At 40.3% G+C, this 15,542-nt stretch overlaps 2 long non-coding RNA genes across 2 annotated transcripts; one reads left to right on the top strand and one right to left on the bottom strand.

The window, feature by feature from the left end:
• Positions 1-3,378: 3,378 nt before the first annotated feature.
• LOC126980654 (uncharacterized) lies at positions 3,379-8,329 on the bottom strand. Its single transcript, XR_007733444.1, has 3 exons — positions 7,803-8,329; positions 6,658-6,719; positions 3,379-3,773 (listed from the first exon to the last, which is right to left on the bottom strand). It is a non-coding gene; the product is annotated as an uncharacterized LOC126980654 (long non-coding RNA).
• Positions 8,330-10,000: 1,671 nt separating this feature from the next.
• LOC126980614 (uncharacterized) lies at positions 10,001-15,352 on the top strand. The gene is made up of 3 exons (XR_007733426.1): positions 10,001-12,011; positions 12,907-14,293; positions 14,395-15,352. It is a non-coding gene; the product is annotated as an uncharacterized LOC126980614 (long non-coding RNA).
• Positions 15,353-15,542: the final 190 nt, after the last annotated feature.

Below are 15,542 nucleotides of genomic sequence, written 5' to 3' on the forward strand. Positions count from 1 at the left end.
CTCTTTGAAACTAGGCTTCCCCTTTGTTAACCTTTCTCAGAAGCTCCACCCCATTTCCCCTGAGCACGTGAACACTATCATGCCAACTGGTCTTGAATGACTTCTAATCTCCCGACATCTTCAGTGTTAGTCCTGCTGACCCATACAAGATAGCTGTGGGGTTACTACTTTCCCCGTCCAAAGGCAACTTCCATATTCATACTGGCTAATTTCCCTTCTCTACCACTGATGTTAACACCCGTCATTTTCCTTACCTTGGCTTCATTCAGTTTTCTTTGTGCTTTCTCCTATGGCCTCCTTGCTTATCTCAAATGCTAAATAACCATGTGTTTCTATTACCTCTAAGATATTGTTTCCCAGCACCTGCTGTCCTACTGCTGGTGTGAATTTCCATTATTATGTTTAAAGATAAGTTTCCATTCCATACCAAAGTCATTTAGGATCAGGCAAAATCCTTCCACTAATACTACATCATCTGCATAACCCAGGCAAAGCAATACAACTTCTGATGTGTGGGGCTTTATTACTTTTGCCTATATCCACATATACACTTGGAGGAGGGGGAATGATTATGAGCAGAAAGGATTGATTGATTATGTGGCAGTAGATGGAAGACTGAGAAAGGATATCTGTGACGCGAAGGTAGTAAGCGGGATGTTCGATGGCTCTGACCATCTTGCAAAAGTGGGTGTTTGAAAAGAAAGGTGAAGTAAAAAAGGAAATACTGAAGATAGAAAAGTTACAGGAAAAAAGAAATAAAAGATGAGTATGAAATGGCAGAGGCCTTAAGTGAAAAATGGGAAAGTGTGAAAGATAGTACAGATACTGAAAAAGTTTTTGGAACATTTAAAGAAGTAGTGTTAACTACAACAAAAAAGTGTTAGGGATGAAAGTGGTGAGAGATGGAAAATGAAAAGGAAATTCATGGTGAACAGAAGAGATAAGGAGGATAGTAAAAGAGAAAAGGGAACTTTTTAAAGAAAACTTAAGAAAGAAATGTGGCTGAACAAGTAAAAAGGGAAAGGAAAAAGAAATATAGAGAATGCCAAATGAAATTAAAACTAGCAATAAAAGAAAGTAAGAAGAGAGTTGATGAAGACTTTGGAAAAAGACTAAGTGAAAAATATAAAGGGAACAGGAAATCATATTGGAAAGAAGTAAAAAACGAAAGAAAAGCATCACCCCAATAATATCTCCCCAAGGAAAATTAATGAAGTTATGGGTGAGAATGGAAAGATGTTCAAAGACGGGGAAGCTGTGAAAGAGACATGGAGAGAATATTTCAAAAACTTAATGAATTTTGATGATGGACGTCCAGCAGCTGTAACAGCAACAGTTTTGAGCGGAGGTAGAGGAGGAGTATATAAAGAAAGAAGTATAACATATGAAGAAGTAAATCAGGCATTAAAAAGATTAAAAAATGGAAAAGCAGCAGGAACTGATGGAATCAATCAGATATTTTCCTTCAGGATGGTAGTAGAAAAAATAATAGCAAAAGGAAAGAAACTATACGCTGCCTTCATGAACTTTGAAAAAGCTTATGACAGATTCGATTGGATTGCATTGTGGGATGTTTTAAAGATTTATGGTGTAGGAGGAAAACTGCTTAGTGCAATAAAGTCTTTCTATGAGGATGCATCTGCATGTGTCAAAATTGGTGGAGAAACAAGTGAACATTTTGAGATAAAGGTGGGATTAAGGCAGGGGCGTGTCATGTCACCATGGTTGTTCAATATTTATATGGATGGTGTCATGAGAGAAATAAAGGGCAAAGTTGGAGTAAAAATGTACGCTGAGGGAAGGCAGTGGGTGCTGAATTCAATCCTGTTTACTGATGACACGGTGCTCATTGGAGAAAATGAAAGTGGCTTACAAAATTTGGTCAGTGATTTTCATAGCGTCTGTAAAAGGAGAAAGCTGAAAGTAAATGTCAACAAAAGTAAAGTGATGGTTTGTGAGGGGAGTAGAAGTGAGGTTGTAGATTTTGTATGCCCATATAGGGTGGGAACTGAATGTGAAAAAGAATGCAAAATAATTCTGAATGGTGAAGAAATGGAGGAGGTCAATGAGTTTAAGTACCCTGGATCAGTTATCAGTTGAAAATACAATAATAGTACCAACCCTCACATATGCAAGTGAAACATGGGCCTTGAATGAAATCAGAGGTCTAGAGTGCAGGCAGTGGAAATGAGTTATTTGAGGAGTGCATGTGGTGTGAGTAGAATGGATGGAATAAGTAATGAAAGTGTGTAGGAGCGTTTTGGAATGTGTCACGGGGGTGAAGGGAATAAGTGACTTTAAAGTGGTTTGGCCACATGGAGCGAATGGAGGAGAGTAAGATGACCAGAAGGGTGTATGTGAGATTGAGGGAGGGAATGTTAGAGGACGACCTCCAGTGAAATGGAGAGATAGGGTGCAAGAGTACGTTAGGGAGAAGGATGAGAGATCCTTGAGAAACTTTGAGCAGGCAAGGAGGGAGTGTCCGGATAGAGAAAGATGGAAACTTCTGCCGTGGCCATCCCCTGGTGGGAGCTCCTAGGAGCAGGCGTCGATGAGATGATGATGATGAATGAATTGAGAGGAACCACAGCAGAAATGTTGAAGTGTGGAGATGAAGTTACTATATGAATGGTCAAGATATGTGAAGTGGCCTGGGAAGGGGGGGGGAGGTCCCAGCAGACTTGATAAAAGCCATCATGGTCCCAGTTTACAAGGGGAAGGGCAGGAGAGGGGAGGTGGGAGTTGTAGGGGTATAAGTCTGCTGAGTGTAGGCTACCTGGAAAGGTATATGGAAAAGTCCTACTTGAGACTGCGCAAAGACTTACAGAAGAGAAAATCAGTGAAGAACAAGGAGACTTCAGGAAGGGAAGAGGATGTGTGGATCAGATATTTTCCTTCAGGATGGTGTTTTATTAGAAAAAATATTAGCAAAAGGAAAAAATACTATGCTGCCTTCATGGATCTAGTTATTCTAAAGAAAGTTCATGACAGAGTCGATTGGCTGGCATTGTGGGACATCTTAAAGATATATGGTGTGGGAGGAAAACTGCTTTATGCAATAAAGTCTTTCTATGAGGATGCATCTGCATGTGTCAAAATTACTGGAGAAACAAGTGAACATTTTGAGATGAAAGTGGGCTAAGGCAGGGGTGTGTCATGTCATCGTGGTTGTTCAATATTTATATGGATGGTGTTATGAGAAATGAAGGGCAAAGTTGGGGAAATTGAAGTAAAAATGTATGCTGAGGGAGGGAAGGAAGTGGGTGATGAATTCAATCTTCTTTGCTGATGACACGGTGCTCATTGCAGAAAATGAAAGTGACCTACAAAATTTGGTCAGTGTTTTTGATAGTGTCTGTAACAGGAGAAAGCTGAAAGTAAATGTCAACAAAAGTAAAGTGATGGTTTGTGAGCGGAGTAGAAGGGAGGTTGTAGAGTTTGTATGCCCATATAGAGTGGGCATTGAATGTGAAAAAGAATGCCAAATAATTTTGAATGGTGAAGAAATGGAGGAGGTTAACGAGTTTAAGTACCTTGGATCAGTTATGTGTAAGCATGGTGGTACAGAAGGAGAGAAAAGAGAAAGGGCATTGCAAGGATTGATTGATTGGAGGAGAAGCTGCGGATCCATCTCTGGCATTCCATCTCCTTGTTGGGGGCTGAATTTCTCCATGGCATGGACTGGACCTCTGCCGGACAGCTGGAGAAAGCTGCCATGGCACAAACCCGACTGATGGAGACAACTGATTTCTTCTTCCACATCATGTTTGGCCCTGAAATATGAGTACAAGTTCAAATAAACAACATATATATATATATATATATATATATATATATATATATATATATATATATATATATATATATATATATATATATATATATATATATATATATATATATATATATATATATATATATATATATATATATATATATATATATTAATTGGGATGTTTTTCTTGATTAGTGTACTATACTAAAAGAGGTTAACCTGGTAAACTAATGCTAATTATGAACTTTACATTTCTGCCCGAAATCGTGCCAAATCTATTCTCCGACTAACCAAAAATTCTTTCATTAATAGAAAATGTCAAAACCTTGCTTTCTCTAACTCTTCCCGTGACTTCTGGCATCTAGCCAAAAACATCTCCTCCAACTTCACTTCTTCATCTTTCACTCCACTCCTCAGTCCTGACGGCAACACTGCCGTCTCATCTATCTCTAAGGCTGAACTCTTCTCTCAAACTTTTTCTAAAAACTCCACTCTGGACGATTCTGGGCATATTCCTCCTACTCATCCCCCCTCTGACTCCTTTATGCCTGTTATAAAGATTCTTCAAAATGATGTTTTCTATGCCCTCTCTGGCCTCAATCCTCAGAAGGCTTATGGACCTGATGGAGTGCCTCCTATTGTCCTTAAAAACTGTGCCTCCGTGCTGTCACCCTGCCTGGTCAAACTCTTTCGCCTCTGCCTGTCAACATCTACCTTTCCTTCTTGCTGGAAGTATGCCTTCACACAGCCTGTACCTAAGAAGGGTGACCGCTCCAATACCTCAAACTACCTGACTATTTAGTTACTTTCTTGTCTCTCTAAAGCTTGTGAATACATCCTTAACCGTAAGATTCAAAAGCACCTTTCCACTTCTGACCGTCTATCTGATCGCCAGTATGGGTTCCGCAAGGGCGTTCTACTGGTGATCTCCTAGCCTTCTTACCTGACTCTTGGTCATCCTCTCTTAGCCGTTTCGGTGAAACTTTTGCTATTGCGCTGGACATATCAAAGCTTTTGACAGAGTTTGGCACAAATTTTTGCTCTCTAAACTAACCTTCCTACGGTTTCTATTCCTCTCTCTGTACTTTTACCTCCAGTTTTTATGACCGATCTATCTCTGCTGTGGTAGACGGTCACTGTTCTTCTTTAAACAACAGTGGTGTTCCGCAAGGATCGTTCATAGCTCCCACTCTTTGTTGTTCATTGATGATCTTTACAAAACAAACTCTCCTATCCATTCCTACGCCGATGATTCCACTCTGCATTATTCAACTTCTTTTAATAGAAGACCCACCCTTCAGGAACTTAACGACTCAAGGCTGGAGGCTGCAGAACGCTTAGCCTCAGACCTTACTATTATTTCCGATTGGGGCAAGAAGAACCTGGTGTCCTTCAACGCCTCAAAACACAGTTTCTCCACCTATCCACTCGACACAATCTTCCAAACAACTATCCCCTATTCTTTGACAACACCCAGCTATCACCTTCCTCAACACTAAACATCCTCGGTCTATCCTTAACTCAAAATCTCAACTGAAACTTCATATCTCATCTCTTACTAAATCAGCTTCCTCGAGGCTGGGCGTTCTGTACCGTCTCCGCCAGTTCTTCTCCCTGCACAGTTGCTGTCCATATACAGGGGCCTTGTCCGTCCTCGTATGAAGTATCCATCTCATGTGGGGGGCTCCCTCACACAGCTCTTCTGGACAGAGTGGAGGCAAAGGCTCTTCGTCTCATCAGCTCTCCTCCTCATACTGATAGTCTTCACCTCTTAAATTCCGCAATGTTGCCTCTCTTTCTATCTTCTATCGATATTTCCACGCTGACTGCTCTTCTGAACTTGCTAACTGCATGCCTCCCCCCCTCCCGCGGCCCCGCTGCACTCGACTTTCTACTCATGCTCATCCCTATACTGTCCAAACCCCTTATGCAAGAGTTAACCAGCATCTTCACTCTTTCATCCCTCACGCTGGTAAACTCTGGAACAATCTTCCTTCATCTGTATTTCCTCCTGCCTACGACTTGAACTCTTTCAAGAGGAGGGTATCAGGACACCTCTCCTCCCGAAACTGACTTATCTTTCGGCCACCTCTTTGGATTCTTTTTAGGAGCAGCGAGTAGCGGGCTTTTTTTTTATTAATGTTTACTTTTTTGTGCCCTTGAGCTGTCTCCTTTGCTGTTAAAAAAAAAAAAAAAAAAAAAAAAAAAAAAAGCTGCAGGGATCATGTTTCTTAAAGGCCCCTCCGAGTGAGAAAAATGAGAAAAAATCATCACTCACGCAAACCATTTCATAATATATATCAACACATTTGTGATCAGTTTATGCATCATCTATTTTTGGGGGTTTATATCATGGCAAAAATGTGGCCCATCGCTGGTACACGGTAGAGCCACAAATTTGGCCTGTTGCTGCTACCAGGTTAAGTTGGACTATGAATGGACAGATGTTGTTTTAAGAGCATCTGAAATAAACTTATGGGACTGATATATGATAATTAAATCTGTGATATTTATTAAGATGTGTCCAGTGATTTAATTGGCAAAGAATTGCAAAACACAAGGTAAGAAAATAAAAGTACTGAACTGATTGACGTATCGACACGGGAAATGGCCGTCGGAGAAATAAGAATGGATTAGTAATTAATATACCCTTAGCAAGAACTAAAAGACATTCCATCGACATAAGTATGTGATAGAATAACAGGCATTATCTACATGAGTTATTTACTGCACAGTGCACACTATATGGGCTGGCAACATTGTCTTATTTTCTAGCAAGTGAAGTTTCTTATATTGTGCATTATATTCTTGCATGGGAATGCTTTCTTGATGCTGGATGACAAAAACTAAACGATTAAACAATAATGTTATGTGGTGAATACCAGCTTGAGGTCACTCTAGGTCTAGGAGGACTTGCTCGTTGTTGTCAATGTCATCACGATCACTGCAAATAGATACATTACAATTAGAAATGCTTTGGTACCTGCCCTATATCTATATCTATACTTGTCCAGAAGTCAAAACTCTTGACTCATGGACCAATTTGCAATTTTTTTTGTTCAAAAAGATTTTAGCATTGTTGATTGACTTTAATAGCTATTTGGGAGTAAGACTAAGAATAATCATAAAATTCACTTTTAGATCTTCATAAGAAAGGAAGCTGCAAATAACAATAGCCATAATATACTGTGAACTAATTAATTTTAAATGTGAAAAAAAAAGACATGACCAAAACAAATTAAACAATACTACAATGCTAGCTAGCATGGGTATTAGTATCATTTTGCAACACCCAGGGATTCCTGGGAGGTATTTTACAGGAAGGATAGCTACCGTTCGTTAAGTAGGATCAATGAGGTTAGGTGACGTTTATAATTTTTTGTTAAGTTAAAATAAGGCAACATTCTGAATGATAGTCAGTTTGGTAAAAAATTTACGTCCAAAATCAAAATGTTTCTTTAAAAAATAGTCAGTAACACAAATCGGAAATTTATCTGAGTTAGGAGAGGTGAACTTATATTAAGTTAGGTAAGTCAGAGCAAGGTTTCTAAACAAGTTGATTTAGGATTGAAGGAAAAAAGTCATAAGTGATGCAAGCTTGAGTACTAGAGCAAGTTCGGTTTAAGAGCTACCGGTACGTCAAATTGATTTGGTTTGGTTACTAAAAATAAACAAAGGAAGGTAATTTTGTTAGGACACTTCTGACATTTAAGTTACGTTAAAAATATCAACTTTTCTAAATAATTGTTGATTTGGTTAAAACTGGCTATCTTAAATAACAGATTAAGTTGAAATAACTATATGTCAATGATAAATTTACCCAGGTTAGGTTTGGTTTATCGCCGCTGGGAGGTTAGTCAAGTAAAAATTAAATAACAGACACTAGTGACCCAAATAGGTATTGTTTAGGGTTTGGTAAGATTGGTGGGAAACGTTTGTTAGTCAGTCACAAGATTAACAGGTGTGTTAGGTTTAAAGAGTTGAATATTGTAAAGGATAAGTCTGGCGAGGTAAAATATTGGCTCACCTGTGTTCGTTCCTTGGGCAGGAGTCTGTGGCTGCCGGTGTTGATCACAGGTAAGATACACGTGCACCAGTGATGACTGGACCTTCACAGACTACCTAAGGTGAGTGATAACAGACACTGGATGCCCTCCAGGCGATGGCTGGGGGCTGTATAACGCCAGCCACACACTGCGGCCCGCGGGGCTTCCAGCAAGGTTACTCCCAGGGCTCCTTGTGTGACAGCCTGTGGATGGTGGCAGGCGGTCACCAGCCATCGCTTGGAGGGTCTCCAGTGTCTGTTATCACTCAATCTCTGTCAGTCTGTGAAGGTTGCACCTGCATTTTACCTGTCAGCGAACACCACTTCAGTCGTGATGGCCATGTAGGTGTTTCCAAGGTCCGCCTCGCCGAACCACTCATCTCAGCACGGTCAGCACAGTCCACAGATATTTCAGGATGAGTTTCAAATCATTACACGCCTCCAATTCGTCTTGACGAGGCCGATATATTCTTAGGTGATGCCTTTCCTCCCGCTGTAATCCACCATGTTGCAATACTTATGCATTTTTAACGGTGCTATGGGAGCCCCTTCCCCGCCTTAAATTTTCCGCCCGCTAAGTGCTCCAGCTCCAGCGCTAAGCGGCCCAGCGCCATTTTAAGTAGAAAACTTAACGATTCTTTGCCGTTAAGTGCACTTAGCGATGCTAAGAACGTTTGTGTATACCGCCCCTGGAGCCGTATACACCAATATTCTAAGAATATTACTCAGCCCTGCACTTAACAACTTTTAGCTAAGCATAGGCCCTTAAGTATTACTTAGAATTCCCCTTAGCGGACTCTAAGCTAAGTATTTTTTTAGCAAAATACCAGTATGAAGTGCATCACCCAGCAAAACGACCACTTGCAAAAGCATTGTATATAGCTACCACAGTGCATATTATGTAATATGCACTGTGCTATAATGAATTCAACATCTTATCTATCTGTACACAAAAGCTTGTTTGGAAACAAGAGACAACAATTGAGTAAATGAATAGCTCTTTTTCTTCTTCCTCTTGTGACTTTTATTACTTATGGTCGCTATGTAAGTACCTTTTTTATATTTCCGATGTATCTTTATTCTTCTCTCATGTACGTTGGTGAAATATGTAGTAGATTACTTGCGCGGCATCGCCTATTCAGTCGGCAGGAATAACAAAGGCGCAGCGCAGAGCGTATCACAAGAAAATGCCCGAACAATTCAACTACACACAATAAATCTAACCTAAAATGACCTGACATAACATAGTCTAACTGTCTAATCTAACTTTTGACCTGTGTGTCTCAAAAAAATAATGTCTGGACATGCATAAACAGTAAAATGTTAACGTTACGTAAACAACATTGGCGCCTAAATTTTGGTGAAGAAGCTCCTCGCGGTTTGACAGGTAAGGCAGTGTGCGATGAACAAAATGGTTTCAGAAGAGACAGAGAGGCAAAGGCAATATAAATATGGGTGCATAAGGTATTAAGGAGAGCCAGGGTAGACGGCAGAAAGTACTAGCTAGCTTTTATAAGGGATAGGAGTGCGGTCTTTTTCTGCATGTACGTACTTTGTGTCTTCACCTCAATGAACCCACTATTATAGGCACTGCATGTCTCTTTAATTCAGTGATCAATGACAGCGAACACATAACCGCATTGTCATTGTTGCCTCAATGATATCATACCATTACCTATAATGCCTTACGGTAGACATTGAGAAAAGGTCACATCTTTTTACCCCAATGTGCGCCCTGGTAGGTCACGTACTTTTGGCCCAAAGTACTTCAACATTTGCCATATACCTTCTTAGCCCAGTGGGTACGAGGTGTACTTTATCTCAATGATTCCCATTGCTACCCCGATGAACATGATTTTTTTTTTTTATCCAATGATGGTTTATTTATAACTTGTAACCCATTTCTTCATTGGAGTAAGATTTATTTAAGTCTTTTTACCCCAGGGATACCCCCTGTATGCCAATGTAGGCATTATTATTTTACCCCCATGAACCTAAATGCATTGGTAACACAACAATATATCCCCATGTAGATGTCATTTTACCCCAGTGACCCAAGATTGTGAACTATACCCCAATATTCATTGGGGAAAATAGGCATCTTCTTATCCATATGAACATTGGCATAGGATTCACAAGCACACCCTTAGGTTAAAAAGATATTGCTATAGATTGATTGATAGTTTATTGTTACAGGTATGCAAGTGTACATGGGGTATACGAGTATGATAAGAGTTAAGAGAAAATATGGTCAATGAGTTTAAGTACCTTGGAACAGTTATGTGTAAGCATGGTGGTATGGAGGGAGAGATAAGAGAAAGGGCATTGCAAGGAAGAAGGGTGGTAGAGTCTTTGGGACGAATCATGAATGGCAGAAGTGTGAGCATGGAGGTAAAGAGGGATTTGAGAAACAGTGATAGTACCAACCCTCACACATGCAAGTGAAACGTGGGCCTGGAATGAAAGTCCAGAGGTTTAGAGTGCAGGCAGTGGAAATGAGTTATTTGAGGAGTGCTTGTGGTGTGAGTAGAATGGATGGAATGAGTAATGAAAGTGTGTACGAGCATTTTGGAATGTGTCACAGGGGTGAAGGGAAGAAGTGTGGAGTGGTGGAAGAAGTGAAGCGACAGACCTTAAAGTGGTTAGGCCACATGGAGCGAATGGAGGAGAGTAAGATGACCAGAAGGGTGTATGTGCGTGAGATAGAGGGAGGGAATGCTAGAGGACGACCTCCAGTGAAATGGAGGGATAGGGTGCAAGAGTACGTTAGGGAGAGGGGGGAAAGATCTTTGAGGGACTTTGAGCAGGCAAGGAGGGAGTGTCTGGATAGAGTAAGATGGAAGCTCTTCTGCTGTGGCCATCCCCTGGTGGGAGCTCCTAGGAGCAGGTGTTGATGAAATGATGAATGATGATGATGATGAGAAAATGTGTAGGTACCTTATTATAGACAAAAGGTGTGATTGAAAAGTTAGGAAGAATTATTGAAAGTATGTATTATAATGCAAAAAGCTACTATGCTGTGTAACATGGCGCCTGAAACGCATATTAGCTTTTGGATCAGCGAACTAAAGACAGACTGCTGAGGAGGGTGAGGTGTAGCATTTGTTTCTCTATTAATTTTTCTCTTCAGTGACATGGAACATCAAAGGATCAAGAGGGAGCGCCAGCCAAATTGGACGGAGGATGAGACCCTCTTTCTCTGTCAGCTGGTGTCAGAAAGAAAAAAAATAGTAATGGGGAAATTCAGCCCCTCATGCACAATAAGAGATAAACGGGCAGCTTGGGAAGCCATAACAAAATATATAAATGACGTCTTCCCCTCTTGCCAGAGGACTGTGTCCCAAGTTGAAAAAAAGTGGCAAAACACGCTATCAAACAAAAGAGCAGCGATAACTAATAGGAACATCTCTTCCCAGAAAACAGGTGAGTGTTGCAACTTCATATTTTGGGGGGGAGGGTAAAAATGGTAACATAGTGCATAACAATGGTGGGTTTTACCAGGAAGTCACTTGATGGATTGGCCTGGCCCATGTTGTTATGGACTCACTCAAAACAAGTATTTGGTGTGGTCAGTTTCTATGCAAGTGGACATGTATTAAAATCTTAATGTCACTTAATTCTGCTCCTTCTGGTTTTACTATATGGCTATGTGACATTGACACTGAATTTAGTGACTTGGAGAGGTGTGTTAACGCCTTTGGCAGTAAGTGTCTACCCATGATCGTGGGGTATTGCTGGAATGACTTTGTGTCATGACAGTGACTATGTGATGAAACTGATTCGAGGCCTATTACTAGCTTAATCTGTGAATGCTAAATGTAGCTAAATGGTCACGTGGCGCGCCTCCCAAATGTCTATCCTGTTCACAGGGCTGTGTCTGTACAAGACAACCTTGAGTGGAGGAGACCAAGGAGACGCCCACATGACTCATGGCTGGGGCAAGTCGATAGATCCTCCCAGGAGGTGGTTAGAATATTTTGCATAGCTAACAATTAGTACTTCCATACAAAAATAATTATCATTCAGGCATGAATTATCCATTTTTACAGGTGGTGGCCCACCAGATGCTCCTCCTGCCAAGGACCCGGTGGAGGAGATTATAATGGATTTTGTGGGTGATAAAAATATCACTGTTCATGGAATTCTGGGGATGGACTCCTCCAGGTTACAACTCGCAAATGAACTTATAGGGTATGTATTTCATCACTTGTAACTGCAATAGTCTTTCCTGTACTTGCTTCAAAATCTTGACTATGTTTGACTCATTCATTCCCCATATCTTCATTTTGGTGTTTGACATCAACATATGCATTTCATCTGTACTACATTCAACTTTATCATCTTTCTTAAATTTTATAAAGTATGACCAAGTGACACCAGACTGTGCAGTGTCATTAAAAAACTGCCAAAATAATGTTAAGATAACATAAGTGGTTCCTGTCTTAACCCATCTTTATAAGTGCCATTCACTTTTTTTTTCCTCCTACCAAGCTTAAGGCATCTGTCACTTGACTCACTTCATTATGATGAGTACAGCTACATTCTCTCCATATTATTTATTTCATGAGGTGAATAGGATGTACTGATCTGATGATTTTTTATAGTTGAAAACAAAGTGGTTGTGGCACAAGTAACTACTGTATGCTAATTTGTCTGCTGATTCATATGGGCCTGATGGTCGGCCCGAGCCCGTCATGGCACAGCCAATTGTTTATAGTGGCGCTATTATTATTGGCTCATGCTGCCCCCCGGAGCTCATTCTTGATTTCGCTTGTGCTGTACATCTTCCTCTAAAGTCCGGGTTGATAGGTGGTATTCAGGGCAGCACGTGGGTTGTCTTAGGCCACTCGGTGGTGACTGAAAAGGTTAGCGGCGGATTCGAACCCACACCATGGACAACGTGCCGAATGTAGGGCCAGCACGCTAACCACTCAGCCACCGCCTCCCTGTAATGAAACAAGTTGTATATAACTTACATAGCCAACAGTTAATCACTTTTTCAACAAATTCCAGTCTCATTTAAACTTCACATGTTAATTGAAATAATTTTGTGTACTATTTCTAAAACCGCATTTTTTTTTTAAAGATCCACCAGAGGGGCAGAGGCAGAGGCAGAGGAGACACACGATGCTCTTGACTTTCATGACTATTGCTTCCCGCAATCAACGCACCCACCGATACTGCCTCTTCCATCACCATCACCATCACCTTCACCACCACCACCACCACCACGCAGGACAGCAGATTTACAACCCCAAGGCAAGACTTAATGGATGGGGTTTTGGTTGCCATGAGGCAGGGGTGGGAGGCTTGCAGGGATCTTTGTAAAGAACAGGAAAAATATTATAGGGCTAAAAGAGAAGGAAATGGAAAACAATAAAAAATTATTAATCCTCACAACATTACAAGTCATTTCTTTCTGGCATTTTTTAAAGCCATATCATATTATTTCACCATATACAGTCTTGTTGGATATGAGGCATGGAGGCAGATGAAGGTTAAAAACATTACAAACTAATTTTCCTTTTCAGATAAAGATATCCTTTCGATGATCCTTCATGAATTACACAGTCATTTCAGAGTGTTGATGCTATTTATAAATACATGGTACTACAACAGCGTCTATATAACTAAGGCGTGTAATCCCTTTCATTTTCTCGGACACACACTCTCAGATTCCATGTCTCATGCACATCCCGCCCCTCCCGCCTCTCTCTCTATCTATCTGGGAGTGGATGTCTGAGTAAATGAAAGGGGTTACACACCCTAGTTATACAGACACCGTTGTAATAACCAGCATTTATAATTTGCATAAACATTCTGAAATGAATATGTACTTCAGGAAGGATCATCAGAAGGGCAATCTTTATCTAAAAAAGGAAGATTTGTTTGAATTATTTAACCTTTATTTGCCTCCATGCCTCATATATAACAACACTTTATATGCAGAAATGCTTTAAAATAATATTTAACATGATGCATATTCACTTTACTTGTGTGCACCTGGAATTTTGCCAGGCATTAATTAAAGGGGTCAGTTATGCATGCTGAAATGGTTTATAATAATAGGTAACATGATGGACATTCACTTTGCTTGTGTGCACCTAGAATTTTGCCAGGCATTAATTAAAGGGGTCAGTTATGCATGCTGAAATGGTTTATAACAACAGGTAACATGATGGATATTCACTTTGCTTGTGTGCACCTAGAATTTTGCCAGGCATTAATTAAAGGGGTCAGTTATGCATGCTGAAATGGTTTATAACAACAGGTAACATGATGGATATTCACTTTGCTTGTGTGCACCTAGAATTTTGCCAGGCATTAATTAAAGGGGTCAGTTATGCATGCTGAAATGGTTTATAACAACAGGTAACATGATGGATATTCACTTTGCTTGTGTGCACCTAGAATTTTGCCAGGCATTAATTAAAGGGGTCAGTTATGCATGCTGAAATGGTTTATAACAACAGGTAACATGATGGATATTCACTTTGCTTGTGTGCACCTAGAATTTTGCCAGGCATTAATTAAAGGGGTCAGTTATGCATGCTGAAATGGTTTATAATAATAGGTAACATGATGGATATTGGTATCTTTGCTTGTGTGCACCTAGAATTTTGCCAGGCATGAATGAAAGCTGTCAATTGTGCATGCTGAAATGGTTTATAATAACATGTAACATGATGGATATTGGTATCTTTGCTTGTGTGCCAGTACAACTCTCTCTTCATGAAGTGTGAATCTCAGAGATGTTCGTAAAGTGTTCATTAAAGGATTATAATTCTTTTTAATTACTTTAATTTACCTATTTTTATAATTTATAGTCTTTAGATTTATTAACTACTGATAGCTACTAAAAAGGCAATAATTCAAATGGGCATTTAACAACTGAGGTTTAAAAATCAGATGACCAATACAGGAATAGCAAGAAAGTAAAGCAAACAATATAAATAAAACAATAAGCATGAAAACTGGCCATATAGTACACTATACTTAGTTTGTATGTGGATGTGGTTGAACAAAGCTCCATGTTGGCACGACTATGCTAGAGCAGCTTGGTGGTTGTTGAACTCCCAGCTTCCGCCCCTGCCATGGATACACAGAAGGTACGCCCCTGCTCCCACATTGATGATGACAGACTTGGTGAGGAGGACCTTGGAAAGTCCTACAATGAGGAGCAAGTCCATCAGAACTGAGATGAAGGTGGTGAAAACATTGAGGTATTTGGCCACGGACAAGATGCAGCAATGTGGCAGTGATGACCTTGAACCCTTGCAGCCTACCATTAGTTGTGTGATTACTCTAATTACCCATGGCAGCAGCAGGCATACCAGGCATTGTTGGGGCCACAGATGGCACTTCGCATTAGAGATGTGGCACAAAAGGAGTATGAAGAAGAGTATCTGAATCGAAAAAAGTACCACACACTCAGGTGTTTGCAAGAAGAGCTGTAGATCCATCTCTGGAATGCTGTGTCCCTCACAGGGGCAGCGTTTTCCCATGGGACGGAGTAGATCTCTGTTGGCCACCTTGCGAGAGCTACCACAGCACTTGCCTGACTGGTGGGACCTTAGTGTCGTGCCCTGAAATACAAGTATTAGAGTATGTAAAATCATATAACAATAATGCCATCCAATTCTTTTATCACCAGATGAAAGATTTTTTTTTTAAACAATGATTATCTTTGGAGAATAAAAAAAGTAACAGAGGCAAGCATTA

The sequence above is a fragment of the Eriocheir sinensis genome, chromosome 44 (genome assembly GCF_024679095.1).
Source record: "Eriocheir sinensis breed Jianghai 21 chromosome 44, ASM2467909v1, whole genome shotgun sequence".
In the NCBI taxonomy this organism is placed as follows: Eukaryota; Metazoa; Arthropoda; class Malacostraca; order Decapoda; family Varunidae; genus Eriocheir; species Eriocheir sinensis.